Below are 14,641 nucleotides of genomic sequence, written 5' to 3'. Positions count from 1 at the left end.
CATCATAACAGCGATTGTTTGACCTGGCAATTGATTACGACATAATAGCAATTCACACGTTAATAACTGCGTCATAATTGCAATTCACACGTTGATTATTTAGACGGCAGGTGTTTTAAAACAGGTTTGAATATGAATAAGAAAGCATTACTTGAACGTTAAGAACGTTTGCGCGTGTATTGCAATCATAGTCCATACGTTCGTCGTAAAGTTACCTTTAAATTCGCGAAAGAAAAGCGATAAACAAGACGCTTTTATTAGGATTACACTTGTATCGGTTAACCGGTTAAAACTGAATGGTTAACGGTTAAACAAAAATAGGGAAAATCCACAGCCCTAGAACGTTTACATGATGTTGGGGTGATGGTTAGTTCTGTGACCTGTGATGGTCCTTCGTGTCATATTTCAATGCTGACCAAACTTGGTGCATGTTTAAATCCAATCAATTTGCAACCTTTTTTTAAACATCCACTTGATTCCACCCAAAATGTATATGTGCTTTTGGATATATGCCATATGCTGAAGCTTGTCCGAAATGTGTTAGGTAGTGAAGAAGTCCTTATTGATGAAGATGGAAGTAAAATCGATTGGAAATTCATTGTGGAGCTGCAAAACCTACAACAGAATGAAGGGCTTCGACTTGCTAATAAATTAAAACTAGCTCACATTCAATGGAGACAACAAAAAATGAAGGTGAACCTCGCAGCTCAGGCCTTAAGTTCAAGTGTAGCTGATGCCATTGATTATTGCTGCACCATCCTGAAAATGAAAAAAATGTCAAGGTTCTGCTGCAACAGTTAAATTTATAAGATTATTTGACAGACTTTTCGATGTTTTAAATTCACGTAATCCATTTGGTAGGGGTTTTAAATCACCACTTCGACTATCCAATCAATCTAGCTGGAAACCATTTTTACAGAATGCTTCTAGATACATCAGTGGTCTACGAGACAAGTCTAATGTTCCAATACTTAAATCCCGCAAAAAAACTGGTTTTCTAGGATTCTTAATGGCAGCCGATGTATCAAAGAAATTATTTCATGATTTAGTTGAACAACAGGAGGCACCAATGAGGTATATACTAACATACAAACTAAGTCAACATCACATGGAATTGTTTTTTTTGGTGCGATTCGATCAGCTGGTGGATTCAACAACAACCCCACTGTTCAACAATTCACTGCCGCGTACAAACGCCTTCCTATAAGGGGCAGCATTGAAGCAGGAAAAGGGAACTGCGACACAAGCAATCCTTTGAAAGTTATTTCAGTTCTAGAAGACAATAATTTTGGCCAAAAACTACCAATAACAATTTCAAATGTAGCGTTAATTAGAAAGTATGATCTATTAGAAAACATACCACTTCACCAGGATCATGATTATTTTGACATTCCACCAATAACGAAACTCTCAGAATATAAAAAGGCATCAATTTCGTACATTGCGTGGTATGCTGCAAAAATGGTCCAAAAACAACTGCTCTGTTACCAGTGCTGTGCTGCCCTTGGATCTACAAAAGAAAAACCAAATTCATTGTTTTTAGAAAAAAAAGACAAAGGTGGATTATGTAAACCTACAAACAGTACAATAAAAGTTTGCGAAGAAACTGAAATAAGATTTCAAAGGCTTCTTTTAACTACCAAGGGAAAATTACCACAAGGTATGGCTTTAAATTTGCAGTTCTTTCTTTATAGATATTTACCTATACGAATAATGAAGAAGACATAATATTTAAAGAATTTTAAACAATAAAGATTATTTTTTCTTGTGGATCTTACAACACATACCTTAAATTGTTATTCTTGTAGGAAAAGGGATACCGTTAGCCATTGCTACATCTGTTTTGGAGGATAACAGTTAATTATTTGAAGAACTAAATAATCATATGACTGATTCTTCTGTAATGGACAACCATGTGTTTCACCTTATAAAATCACTTGCATTGGCATATTGCAAAATTCGGTTTCATCATCTAGGTAAGGAATTCAATCAAACTATTGCTGGACAATTGGTACGAAAAAATATTAAATAAATTGGTTCTGTTTAAGCACCAATAATGTTTATTGCAGTAGGCTACAAGACAATTATAATAGTAGTGTTTTATATTTTTTTCCTAGCAGGATTAGTTTTTGACATTTTACAGCATATTTTGTTATTTTAAATTAAATTTTATCAACACAAAGGTTTCGAAAATTTGTAGGCAATAGTTGCATAATGATATACAGAGAAAGCATATTTTCTTTATTCTGTTGGAACCAACAAGCTGTTTTTAAAACTATGATTAACCAGTTACCAGTAAAATTAGCTATGTATATTACAAATCTCATGATCTAAAAATCTTGTTATGGTAATATAATCATTACAGGTGTGCTTCATGCTAGTACTGTTTAATTAACGTATTAAATACAGATTTACTGGCCAAAATTTATGTGTCACAGAGACTTGGATCAACTGGCTGGTAGAGATTAGTTTCCACCAATGATGAATGTCCAGACATTCCTCTTAACTGGAAACCTCCCACACAAACAATTGGATACTCATTGGACCAAACAGCGAAATTTTCTTTTTGCGTTATCACCATTATATACTTAATACTCAACACATTAACTAAGCCACCTATTCCATCCTAAAATTATTTACTTGCACCAATTTGTACATGTGTTTGTTATATAACCATATTTTTATTTTGATAGTATGATACTATAATGTAATCATTATGTTATCTGTAAATGTGCACCTGAAACAGTATACTGTGTACTTGGTGGAATTTCTTTTTGGGGGTTTTGTTTTTCCATCATGATCCAATTTTTAGATCAAACTTCTTTAAAGCCAACTCCCCCCATCGCACGGGTCGTTTCTTTACGCAAACTTTGAATACATTTGTTTTTAAAAACTAGACGTACAAGTACAACTTGATGCGAGTCCATTATACCGGTACATTGGGTATAATCGCCACACTTGAATTGGCCTATATAGATACTGCTGCATTTGCCTTGTATAGCCATTTTAAATTTAATATATATTATTACGAACTAGAATAAATCACCAACAGGTAAGTTTAAAAAAACTCACTGAAAGACTGGCTAATTATGGCAACACCTTGCTAAACTGTGTTAGGAGTTAAAGTTTCTCACGTAAATTGTCGGTAAAAGTTGGGTCAAACGTCACTTTTAAAAACGCAAAATCTTCAGAGTATAATCATACAGACTCATTAAAGAAATATCTGCCGTAGGTTAACTTTTTGTTTGAATTAAATGAGTTTTTCCTGCCAAAAACTAACCCAGATAACACATTACCAATATGCGATAATAGACAAGTGGGTCACATACGATTTAAAAATGGCGCGCTTCAATTGACTTCAATTTCACATTGGTTGAAAACACGAGATGCGCAATCTAGTTATATATATGATATCTATGAGTAGAACGCGCAGCTTCCCAAAACCGTAATATATTCTTTTTTCTATTCACGTGACCCCCAACTCCGTCCCCATTGTAAAAGATAGGCGCATAGTAGGTTTAGGAGGTTTTAGCTGTTTATTTCAAAAAATACACAATCTATTCAAGTTTATTAGGCCAGTTTAGAGTTATTTGATCACAAGAATAAAAAATAGTAGAACGCGCCACTGCCCAAAACCGTGATATATTCTTTTTTCTAATCACGTGACCGCCAACTCCGTCCCCATTTCGCTTCATCTCCATTGTAAAAGTTAGGTGCACAGTGATTTCAGGAGGTTTTAGCTGTTTATTTTAAAAACTACACTAACTATTCCAGTTTATTAGGCCAGTTTAGTTTTTGGAAGGTTAACGCTTGCACTTTGGCGCTTGTTTAGGAAAATTAAATATTTTATAGCGCTTGTTTAGGAAAATAAAATATTTTATAAATTTAATTAAAAACGTTCAAACAAACCGTTTGTTAGAAATATATATATGTTTGGAAATAGTTATTATTCCCTATAAACTTAAATTAAGTCAAAAAATAAAGAAAAACTACATAAAGGTCCCCTGGCTTCTATTGACTACAATAAACGGGAACGACCCGCGAAAGAGAGAGAGTGTATCACCTCTCTCCTTTACCGACATTGGGGATGTGCGTTGCGTTCTATTCCTTTTTTATTTTTGTGTGTTTGGTAGAGTTAATCACTTGTTTAGGACATTTAAATATTTAATAAATTTATTTAAAAACGTTAACTTTTGTTAGAAATATATATACACTAGAAAATAGTTATTTTAACTTTTGTTAGAAATACATATACACTATTTTACCTTATACCTTCAAATTAAGTCAAAAAAACAAAGAAAAACTTATAAAACGCCCTCGATTTCATTGACTACAATAGTAAACGGGAACGATCCGCGAAAGAGAGAGATAGTGTATCAGCTCTCTCCTTTGCCGACATTGGAGATGCGCGTTCCTTTTTTATATCTGTGGTTTCTACCAGCAATTGCCAAGAACAGTTAACATCGTAAAATGCTAACTTCGGTTTAACAACAGTTTACATCGTAAAATAAAAAAATACTGTAGTTTTCTTTGGTGAAATGAGGTTGGTACTTACTATACTCAGCACTTTAGAGATGGCATATTTAACTGCGGATTATTCAACAGCTACTTTTAGCTGTGTTATAACAGTAAGCAATAATTTTCTAGAACGGTATGCCGGTAATCCTTTAGCTGGTGGCCACCTGAAATCTTTTTCGAAAAAACTGGGGCGTTCAAGTCGAAAATTAACTTTGAAAATGCGCAAAATCTTGCTGTGTCACCGTATTTTCCACACCAGCCGTTATGAATTAAACCAAGGTTCGATTATTACGTAATAAAATACGTATTGTTACGTTTAATTCCTATGTTAAAGGGCCTAAACACACCCCACGTCACTTTTATTTTTTATAGTAAATTCATAAAGCGACCGTTTTATTGATTCCAAAAATACTTTGCTTATTAAAATTGGTCCAGTATAGGCGGAGATATTCGTCTTCAAACAGTGATCTCTAGCGCTATCTTTTTTTTACTACGTGCTCCGTGATGGTGACGTAGGAACGTACTAGTCACGTGACTGATTCATTCGTAAAAGCGAAACCTGCGTTTTTTTTGTGCTTTATTGCGTTTTTTTTGTTCTCTCGTTTTTCGCTGAAAACACTGCTTCTCGCCTTTCTGAATGAAAGCGGCCACGCTTCAACAATTTTGTGACGTGTTTGTCACGTGTGTAGTACACTTCTCAATTTTTTTCGCCACGCAACTTTCAAATCAGTTTTTTGAATTTCACGATGTTTGAGCTGGAATATCTTTGGTTATACAGAATCGATTAAAACAAGTAAGGTGTCGTTGGAATTAGAAAAAACACACTCTATCGATTTAAGCGAAGTACATTTGGGGTGTGTTTAGGCCCTTTAAAACAGTGCGAAAAAAATAAAGCTGTAACGTATATAATATACCACTATTGCGATGTAACAGACCGCGATTGTGACGTAATAAATCGATAACCTTACGACGAATTACGGTGACGGGCATGTTTTCGCGAATTTTTAAAGTTAATTTTTGACACGAACGCCCGACTTTTTGAGGAAAAAAATTAGCAGGTGTATCAGTGAGGGGCGAGGGCTATAGAACATTTTGAAACCAAAATTTCAGGTGGCCACCAGCTAAAGGATTACCCGTTATGCCGATGTTAAAATACTTTCACTTGTAGCAGCACTAGCCGAGCAGCAGGCACCCAAACTTTGTGGTTACATACATGGGTTATTGCTGTTACTTAAGTTATGAACGTTTAGGCGAAGACTGACATGCTCTAATATTTATCTTTGCCGTGTACATTGTAAGTCATATTGTGTTCTGTATATAATCTATTATGCAGATTCAAGGGAAGTATAGAAGAAGTTAAACAGATGATTTTCTATGCATAGCAACAAGGAATCGAACATGTGTTAGTTATTTCTCAGACAATAGTGTACTATAGTAGTATAATACTTTATCATGTTTATGTACCACTATTCATAGGCGTTCATTTAGGGGTTCCGGGGTGCCTTGTCATCCCAATTTTCAAAACAATTGTTAGATAAAGTGTTTTGGCCCAAGTTTTACAGGTCACTACAAATTTTAACCTGCTGTTAAGTGTTTAGCCTATAGAAACAATCAGGCCCCAACCATACTCTAATCATACTATTCAATGAAGTTTGTTTATATGTATCAAGCTGTGATCGTAAATGCATTTTAATCACGTCACCCTAGATTTTGTTAAAATGTGAATCCCGATGCCAATCTTAAATCATCATTTTGTTTTGTGCAATACTAAATTTGTTCGGTATTACTATTCAATAATGGGGTTGTACCTGTTACTAATTCAATACATGTACCGTGGAAGCAGATAGTAGCGTCTATAGAGAAGGGCCTTGTCGGACAACCCCTGCACATTAAGTCACTTTTGCAAAGCAAGTTGGTGGGATGCATTCGTAGCCTAAGACCGCAACCACCAACGTGCCTAAGTCATACTTAGCCGCTATACGGGAATTGCAAAAAGACCGTTCGATTGTTATATTATAGGCTGATAGTGAGGAATCGTACGGTGGTTATGAACCGAACGGATTACACAGCCAAACTTTTGGAACTCCTGAAAGACGCCAGAACGTACAAGAAGCTGGCTCGGAATCCGACTCCTTCCTTAGAACGTAAGGTAAATAATTATGTTCGACGTCTTCACAGGGAGCGTGAGGTTCTATCGTACAGTGAATTTCGGCAGCTACACTGTACGGATGGGAGGACACCCCAACTGTATGGACTCCCGAAGGTCCATAAACCAGGTATCCCGTTATGACCGATTGTCTCTTTTATTGGTTCGCCTAGCTATATGTTGGCTAAGTTTCTCGCCAAAATCGTTGTCCCCTTGATTGGTAATAATAGTCACCACGTCAGGAATTCACATGAGTTCACGGCCGAGGTAACAGAAATGACAATTGCAGATGGTGAGTGTTTAGTTTCCTTTGATGTGGTCTCTTTAGTCACCAATGTCCCGATACCTCTGGCGATGTCGGCGCCGTGACGCGGTTAAGAACGGATCATTTGGAAGATCGCACCCTCCTGTCTTGTGACTTGTGAGGATATTGTAGAGGGTCTTCGGTTGTGTCTTTAACGCTACGTGTTTTGCGTTTCAGGGTGCATTCTACCAACAATGTGTTCGGTACAGCGATGGGTTCGCCCATCTCTGTCGCCATTGCAAATGTTGTTATGGAGACTATTGAAGAGGAGGCCCTCGCTACTTTCATGCATCCTCTTCGATACTGGAAGCGTTACGTTGACGACACTTTTGCCATCATTGGTGCGGAACAACTTCACCCTTTTTTGGATCACATAAACGGAATAGAAGAGTTCATCCAGTTCACCCTAGAATGGAGAACAAAGGAAGAGTAGCGTTCTTAGATGTTGAGGTGAGTCGGGACAAAGAAGGAGGAATTAAAACCAACGTGTACAGGAAACCTACCCACACTAATCGCTATCTATCTTTTTGGTCAGCTCATCCGATCAAACATAAAATAGCGGTAATAAGGTCCCTAAAACATAGATCAGAGGCTTTGGTATCCGATCCACTACGTCTACAAGATGAAATGAATTTTATTAAAGACGGGCTTCGGTACAACTCATACCCGCTGTGGATGGTAAAGTGGAAGCCAACACAGAAACTCAAAGAAATAACACCTACTAATTGCAACTGTGATCCTCCCGTATGTCCCAGGACTGTCCGACACTCTAAAGAAAATGCTTACCGATCACGGTATTAAGGTTTAATCCCAAGCCGCACACAACGCTTCGCAGCCTGTTATCTCACCCCGTTGAAAATTAGGCAACTAAGCCCAAGGGGGTTGTGTATTTGATTCCCTGTGGTGACTGTGAGGGTGTGTACATCGGAGAAACGGGCAGAGCTCTAAAAACGCGCTTGAAAGAACATCGCCGAGATGTCGCAGCAAGGACACGAGCAAGACGGCTCCGTCCAAGCACTCTGTATGTAATCACCGAGTGGCGTTTGAGAACTTTCGAATTCTCGAACGGAAGACCGACCTGACCAAACGTTTGTTTTTAGAGACTCTACACATTCACATACACCGGGAATGTGTCAACAACAAAGAACAATGCACCTTTTTCCCCACAGTTTACAACAACCAGATAAATTTTCAGTTTTCGATTTTTCACGTGACTGCGTTTTGCCCTTTCACCGTCTCTTCCTTACAGTGCCCATTTATCACGTTTATATCGCCTTTTCCCACCCTTTCCTGCTTTTCGCTTGTTGTAACTGTTGCGTTTCATTCCCTGATGAAGTCTCGCCGTATGGCAGACGAAACGTTTGAAATACACTACGTTTTTATACCAGATCAGCCTCTGATATATTGTTTATACTATGCCTGGTAGCAGAAATAACAGAATATTCAATACATTGTTATCATACAATAACATGCTTTACTTTTTGTTATACACAAATGAGTTTCATAGTGAACTATTTAATGCAAATATTTTTACATCTGTTGTGAGGTGAACTAGGTTATCTGGTCAAACATAATGTGGCTTTGTGATATGCAACTTTTATAAATGTGGACGAGCAACCCCCAATATGGTTATTTGCAGTGGCGTCGATTTTATAAAAATGTAGGAGTTGCGATATTATAACATGTTATTTGAAAGTCGGTTTGTAAAACGTGCATAATCATGCGTTGTAGTAAAAGTGTTCTCTATAAAAATACCACAATAAAATTATACGTCCATAGAAAACACAAAACAAATGTATTCTATACAAAAGGGACCGGGCGTATATTTGTTAAATTATACAAATACACTCTCGACTTAATTGAATTTAAAGTAATCAGGTTTAGGTTAATTATTTTTGCGACATCCTAATAGAAAAAATCTCCCACAGCCAATAGAATGTTACGTAAAAAGTAAATTGAGGTAAAGCTTGGACTTAAAAACTAACCTAAAAGTTTGAAAGTCTAAAACACATCGGTAATTTGTTTTCTGTTTTGAAAAAAATCAAAAACAAGATCTAGAAGCGTGAAATTTTAGTTATTTAATAGGGGTAAGTATTATATTATTTCGCAAAAAAATGTATTAAAAGAATAATACAAGCTATTTTATACCTTCCCACAACAGGAAAACGCAAATAAAACTTAACAAGTTCGTTTAAACCCAATGGGTTATTTTATATTTTTAGATGTTTGACAGGGTATATATAAGCTATTTTACGTTTGCAACAAAACATAAACAGTATGTTTAACTATTTTACGCTTGCAACAAAACATAATTGTCCAAACACATTGAAACGTCGGTGTGTTTGCTTGATTTTGGACTCACAATAGCGGCAGTGAGACCACTCGGTGCTTCTTTAACTGATATCATCTATCTTAATGTTTAAATCATACGTACTCATCCATTAGAGCTAGGCTCTCTTGTTAAACTATTCGTTATAGTAAATGTTAGAATGGCGCAATAAGTTAAATCTGTATCTGTAACTTTTTATAATTGATATTGATGGCAACCCTAGAGCTTTGCTGCGTATGTGCTCATATGCAGCAGGAGAGCGACAGTATAACTCAAGTGACAACGCACTACATCAGGATGATATCTCCTTGCATGTATAGACACTAATGCATTGCTGATTTGATTTTTTGTAAAACATTTTGTGCCAATTATTCAGACTCTTTTCTTCTTCTCCATAGACAACATACACACAAGCCCCCCAGTGAATCAATGAACAAAATAATCCTAACCACAAACCTTAATAGTTTCATGTATCTGATTGTCAAATTTGAACAACTTAAACATTTGCATACTTTCAGCACTTCACACATACAGGAACATCACAAAGAAATGACACTAAAGAACCAAATGAAGAAACAGTAATAGTGAGGTTGCTTTAACTTGTATCTTAGAAGTACACACATATTACCTATAATATTGCATTAAGATGACCTAATTATATTTGACGTCTCAATTTTCTTCCCATCCCATACCAGTTTTCCAAAGAACCCGTGACCTATTTTTCAATGCCTTGACACAGGGTCAGACGTTCTGCTTCACCTAGAACATAGGTTGTGACAAAATCCATCTAAAATTTAGCTTTTACAATACTTACTTAGCACATTATACAAGAACATAGGTCGTGACAAAATTCATCTAAAATTTAGCTTTTACAATACTTACCTCAGCACATTGTACAAAGTGTCAAGTTGACCATTACCCAAAAGACTTATAGCATTGGAAACTTTCTATCCAGACCATGCTACAGCAGTGATGTGCGCATTAAAATCAAATTCAATTCTAAAAACATACAATTAGAATAAAAATAATTTCAAAAAGAGAATCAACCAAAGTATATTGATTTACCTGATTCGAGGCAGTATTGTGTTCTGTTCTTTGTATTCCAAAATAACAAAATGACTTCCAATCATAATAAATCCAATGTTCTGAAATTTGGTGACTCATAATAGAATTACATAATATAGAAAACCTATAATAAAGATTTTATAACACTTTAACTGCATATTTAATGAAATGATTGTTTGTTATGTATAAAAAACCTGTACCTTTCACTTTTTCTGACAGTTTGTTTACTGTGTTTCGTAAATCAGCTACACAACTGTATCTGAGCTTTTGTGGTAAATATTTACGCACTGCTGGCTCTTTTATTGGACAACCAGTTATTTTTCCAGATACCTTCGATAACTTTTTTCTTGGGTGTACAATCTATGCTGTTTTCTTAAACCTTTTACTATAATGTCAAAAGTGATTCCCACATATGGCAGCCCTAAATAGGATTATAACAAAACTTAATAGTCCGGTTGTTTTTACTTTATTAGTTCAACCAAGAAAATAAATAAACGCAAACTTACCCATTCCTTTTTCATCATATCTTTAATCACATAAAACAAGTTGTAACAGACCGTCATCCACAAATTGCCAAATACATTCGGCTTAACATGCCTGAAACACAACACCGATTTGATGTAGGACACATTGCAAAAAGTAAGCTACTGTGTATCATTGTTATTTTGTTCCTATATAATGTTTAAGGTTTAAACTTTAAAGAAAAGAGTGTCCAAATGCTCTAAGCATAGATACCTAAACAAATAGATACGAAACTGGCGAAAAAGTTAAGAAAGATCACACTTCGGTGAATCCGTGCTAATTCCGGTTTCATAATAGCGTTGAATTGCAGTCGTATGCAGATTTCGACAGTTTGTTGTTTATATAGACGTACAAATACAGTATTATAAAAATCTCGCACTGCTGTATTCCTGGTTGCTCTTATGAGTGTAGGACCAACATCTCCAAACACCCCTATTTAAAATGTCGGGAGCCGATCTGGCCAAGCATGTAGAGAAAAGGCACCGTAAAGAACTGGCAGTGCATTTTGTCTTACCGGAAAAGGTGCGTTACTGTTATATATGACTAATGAGTATACACACAACTTGTTTAGGTATTATTTTTGTATATTGTATGACTGGCAACTTGTTTATTAATGTATGGATTTCAAATCGTAGTTGTACAACTATTTGTACAGGCAATCTATTTGTGAGGCACATTTTAAACGGGAAGACATCTAATGTACAGTCTAGCCTACATGTGAATAATTAAATTTGGTGTTGTACCTTCATTAGACTTGCCTGCAAAATTTATTGCACCAAGTCCATACCGACCAAGCCATTTAATGTTCATTCACTTGGGGTAATTACCGATTACATTAAATTCAAGTGTAACTTAGCTTAAAGCTTTCAGACCACTCCCAATGGCTTGTAGCCTACTCATCCAAGCCATTTTATGGACCCACATGCGGAATTTGTACCACTTAAAATAAAGACGGTGTCAAGTGTTCATATTGAACTAAATTGTAGAGGACTCTCCGCTCTCGGTTTGGATGTAGGAAAGACTCTGGATTAAGGTATACCTACTCTGATAGAATCGCAGAGTGGATCTTACTGATGGACAAGTAATTGTTTCAATCCCAACATTTTACAGGTGGTGTAAAATGATTACTTGCTCTGTGAATCATTCTAGTTATTCTGCAAATGATGATCATCTAGACTGGTTAAATACGAAGTTTGTTCAATATATTTTGGATTGGCAAGTAGTAAACGTTTAAAGAGGTTTAGATTTGGTGAAAGATTAATATTAAATAACTGTGTTCTTAAGAGTAAGACTGAGGTGGTGCATGATCGTCCAGCTAATGTCTAAACTCTAAATACATCCGTATTGGTAGCAATTTGGTATATTTAGTCAGGATGTCTTAGCAGCTATCTTTGAATATTTTGTAAATGGTCATAACAAATAACTTGAAGCATCATTGCAAAGATTTTTTTTTTGAGAAACATGATAGGAAAAAGCACTGATCCGATATTTTGCAGGTTGGGTATGGTGTGAATGTGATATGGCAATGAAAAGCGATAAAACAAAATAAGGTGGTAACACTTCTTACGGCACAAAAAAAGCTTCGACATCTGTGAACAACCACTTTCAATGATTTTGCAAAATAAAAATGTAAAAAACTATTATATTTCTGGACCTGGTTATTTTCAAAGAATGTAAAAATAGAAAACATATTCACATGATCTGGTACTTATTAATCTATTTTATAAAGTGAATACAATTTGTAAGTGAATAGTTGGAAATTTAAATTTGGATGGTTTCAATTGATCCAATAAAATTACTGTGTGATGAGTACTTCTTGCTGGTGCAAGCTGTACCGCTGGATGGCTTTATTGATTAACCCTCAATGTATTCTAGTGTCTCTGAAAAAGTAAACCAGTACAGAAAGGATTATAAAATGAGATTCTAATTTTTATTTTTTTTTCATTTATTAATAGCACTGCTTTGTATATAGCCTACCTGTTGGTACTGTATAACATCTATCACTTTAATAGGCAGCTGTGCAGCCACATGCAGAGGTATGCCTAGTGATTCTCCAGCTTGTATACAAAAATGAGAACATTCCTTATATCTATATGCTATTAAGTTTTCTGGGTTATAAAATGCGTAGCTGCAACTCTTATAAACACAGGAAAATGTGATACTTATCATCTCAAATGCTACCATTGCCTTATCTTTCCCTCTTCCCTAATCAGCCATGGATTAAAACTATAAATGTTACTAAAACTCTTCTAAATGTAACCAACTCTTCTAAATGTAACCAAATAAAAAGGTCTCTACCCGCGAAATGTAAAACTCGGTAACATACATCTCACAAAATTAGACACATAGGTAACCGTAACAGCATACCGTATTGGCACATACACGATCATCAGCGTTAATACTACGGTACGTAGTATTTTTTATCCTCTGTCCTAGAACGTAATTCTCGCCGACATGCCCGAGTGGTCAAAAATAAAAAAAGGGAATGCAGTATTACAAAGCGGAAATAGATTTGTAGTAGCATCACATGTCAGTCGCAGAACTAGAAAACACGAGGTTTACATAGTTAGCTCTGTCACGTATAACTGATGGAATATAATTTTATGTATGTAAAATTATAACTGTATTATATGTATTTTATTGACTTATTCGGTTTATATTATTTTCGATAATATAGTGAACTACAGCCCACATAAGTGGAACTGATATACATAAGTTATATTTTCTGTACAATATAAATATATCCACGTAAGTTATGTTTTGTATTCAATATATCTAGGCTATTTAGAACGTAATTAAAGGATACCAAGGATATTTTAGGAAATTGCCAAAATTAGATAATATATATATATTTAGTCATGTAGCTTCAATTTTGCGACAATCCGCGCTGTCTGAATAAAGATATTAAAATTCAAAGTGCTCTCTGTTTGAAATTTGAAATCCGCCATGTTTTTTTGGGATTTTTATTTCTATGTCAGTGACGTCATCTAGTTGCAACGGTTGCAACTGAGATAACTTGTCAATGGAACTTGCCGAATAAATCGTCTCTGTTTGAACAGTAAGTGTGATGGCTTATCGAGTTGGTATAGAACCGTACGTTCGAGCCCGAGTATAATGAAGAAGAATTACAGATAGTACGCAGAATGGTGGAAGAAGAACATCGACGAGAACAGTGTTCACGACGATGCATCTCGACTTACTGAATTATCATGCTGGTAACACGAAAGTTAGAACTAAAAGTCAAAAAACTTCAGTATATTAAATCATTCTAGGCAAAATATAATCAGGTTAAAACCAGAAAAAAAGTATAGCTTAGAATTATAGAAAATTCAGAATATAATTGCTAGACTGTAACTGCAGAGCAAGCTCGAAAACTACTACTGAATACTAGCGAAATCTCAACTATGAGTTTTATGCACAAATAGGCGCAGTTAGTCGGTAAACCTATACTCCTGTCCAGTCGCCATACTAGAATTCTAGTTGTAAAATTCTTGTTACTACTGTAGACTGTTTATTTTTTATTCAGGTGCTCCTGCTCCAATTGCAGTATTCAAGAAACTGCAAAAGAGTGCATTTGTTGCCAAGGAGTGCAGAAAGACACTTGACATGATGTTTTGCCAAAGAATGTGATTGCATCACAGTACATCCTGGATTCAATGTTGTATGTTTGACTAACTGGCGTTTAGATGTTGCCTGGAATTCTTACCAACACTTTTATCCCACTGTTCAAAGTTCTTTTCTGGACCATGCGACGTAT

At 35.6% G+C, this 14,641-nt stretch overlaps 3 long non-coding RNA genes across 3 annotated transcripts; 2 read left to right on the top strand and 1 right to left on the bottom strand.

Moving 5' to 3' along the window:
• Positions 1-1,847: 1,847 nt before the first annotated feature.
• On the top strand, positions 1,848-2,887 carry LOC108950936. The gene is made up of 2 exons (XR_003397466.1): positions 1,848-2,011; positions 2,439-2,887. It is a non-coding gene; the product is annotated as an uncharacterized LOC108950936 (long non-coding RNA).
• A 5,973-nt stretch (positions 2,888-8,860) lies between these two features.
• LOC113475704 lies at positions 8,861-10,033 on the bottom strand. Its single transcript, XR_003397467.1, has 2 exons — positions 9,926-10,033; positions 8,861-9,852 (listed from the first exon to the last, which is right to left on the bottom strand). It is a non-coding gene; the product is annotated as an uncharacterized LOC113475704 (long non-coding RNA).
• Positions 10,034-12,015: 1,982 nt separating this feature from the next.
• Positions 12,016-12,456, top strand: LOC108950941. The gene is made up of 2 exons (XR_001975419.2): positions 12,016-12,122; positions 12,381-12,456. It is a non-coding gene; the product is annotated as an uncharacterized LOC108950941 (long non-coding RNA).
• The last annotated feature ends 2,185 nt before the right edge of the window (positions 12,457-14,641 follow it).

Source organism: Ciona intestinalis, unplaced genomic scaffold, assembly GCF_000224145.3.
Source record: "Ciona intestinalis unplaced genomic scaffold, KH HT001179.1, whole genome shotgun sequence".
Taxonomy (NCBI): Eukaryota; Metazoa; Chordata; class Ascidiacea; order Phlebobranchia; family Cionidae; genus Ciona; species Ciona intestinalis.
Note: the sequence above shows the minus strand (reverse complement) of the source record. Positions and strands in the feature narration are given on the sequence as shown.